Source organism: Oratosquilla oratoria, chromosome 31 (genome assembly GCF_046742065.1).
Source record: "Oratosquilla oratoria isolate Oo_2021 chromosome 31, ASM4674206v1, whole genome shotgun sequence".
Taxonomy (NCBI): Eukaryota; Metazoa; Arthropoda; class Malacostraca; order Stomatopoda; family Squillidae; genus Oratosquilla; species Oratosquilla oratoria.
In genome coordinates, this window is record NC_134807.1 from 25,539,311 (window position 1) to 25,541,471 (window position 2,161).

Consider the following 2,161-nt stretch of genomic DNA (forward strand, 5'->3'; position numbering starts at 1 on the left):
ACTAAATTATTTTTATTATAGTGAGTAATGATTTTGAACCCTACCCAGTGGGTGATATGATTTGCATATCTTATTTTATGTACATGTATCTATATATACATATATATATGTATATTTGTATATATGTGTATACATACATATACATTTTAAACTTAGAACCCACTGTCGGTGGAAAAAGATAAAAAGTGAGATAATTGTTCCTGTATATTTCGACCACTCTCTGTGGTCCTCTTCAGCAGAATGATTACAAAGGTATAGTACAAGAATATATACATAGTAATGAGGTACATGAAGGGGGACATGGGAAGACACAGGTGAATTTACCCTAGGTAGGGTGATCGTTGTTGGAACCAATAATGTTTGAACATATTTTATTAACTGCTAATGATGTAATACAGTCCGGAATCCAATGACCTTTTGAGATGTTGAAATTCGAGACATCTTTGATGAAAGAAGATTCTATTATTTTTCTCTTGAAGCTACAATTTGATTTAAAAATTATATCTGCGTTGTCCCAGTCTATGCGGTGGTCTTTGTTGAATGAATGAAGAAACACTGCAGAGTTCTCGTATGCATATTTAACCGAGTTTTTGTGTTCTTTAATCCTGGTGGTGAGGTTTCGTCCGGTTTGACCCCAGTACACTTGATCACAATCCTTGCATGGTAATTTATAAACTCCTGGGTTGTTATTATCTTGGGTTCTTCTATGGACATTAACTACTTTAGAAAATAGGCTGTTGGGATATTTAAATGTGAATTTGATTTGTTCAGGAGGAAGTAGTTTAGAAACTTTGTGAATAGAGTCATGGTATGGTAATTTTATACATTTTTCCCCCCAATTGTGTATGTTATGAGTGTTGGAGTTATCTTTATAATGGCTGGTTTTTGCTTTACTAAGGGCTTTGAGTAAGAACCAGTCTGGATATCCTATTTTCTTTAGTTGTGAGCTTACTTCCTCTAGTTCTTCTTCAAGGTACTGTGGATTACATAGTCTAAGGGCTCTTAGGTACAGACCTGAAGCGACACTGTATTTAACTTTGTCTGGATGGTGGCTAAAAAAGTGTAGATAACTGCCTGTGTGGGTTGCTTTGCGGTAAACTGAGAAGGACAGTTGGTCACCATTCCTAATCACTAGAATGTCTAAAAAGGGTAATTTATTGTTATATTCCCATTCCACTTTAAATTCAATGCTATTTGCTAACTTGTTAATTCTAGCAAGAAATTCATCAAATAAGCCCCAATCTTTTGCAGGGTAAAATGGACTGTTTCAAAGATGATAACGGACTACCGAAGCGTTATAAACAAGCAGTAGACAATATAGTAAAACGCAAGAAAGTGTGCCACCATTCTCTTAATATGCTTACTGTGCTACCCACGGCATCAATTATAACTTCTATGTAAGTCGACAATAAACCCGATCGACAGCGTCTACTCGTGATTGTCACCTTTCTTGATTGTCTGGGAACACCTAAGCGTGTCCTGATTTAAACCCTCTGTCTTTCTGTATGCTTAGATCATCGTTATATTAAGCCATTTCTTTATAGATTTTGTTATACAAGCCTAGCGCATTTATTATACAATATAGGAAGAGTTACTAAGTAGTATTTCGTTTGATAAATCTGGTTGCTTATAAACTCCTATTTCTGACATCTTAGTGTAGATTTCATCTTTCCGTTTTGTCTGCAATAACATATGTGTTCCTATATTAGTTTATCTTTTTCAAATTAGGTATAATGAGCTTATTCAAGCTTGTACGAGACTTGTTCTAGAAAGCAGTAGAGCCTTTTCTAAGTGTAACTATTTATTATTTGTAGTGATTCAATTAATTTAAGGATGCCCAGGCAGTATCAAACTTATATTCTTCTCAACATCATCAAATTCAGGCGAAAGATCCGACAAGAATGTAAATACCCCCCCCCCCCATCCTCTCCCAATGTGTTCGAGGCAAATATATACTTTTCGGGTGGTTCTCTTGCATAGATTTTGACGGAAATGTCTGCAAGTTTGACCCAGGAGTTGATGTCGGGGAGGTGCAGGAATAAGTCCGAGCGGTTTCTTTTAGATATCCGCCGTAGCATAATTGGTAGCGTCCTAGCATTGTATTACACAGCCTAAGATTCGAATCCCTCACTGAAAACACAAGGTACATGAAATTTAACAG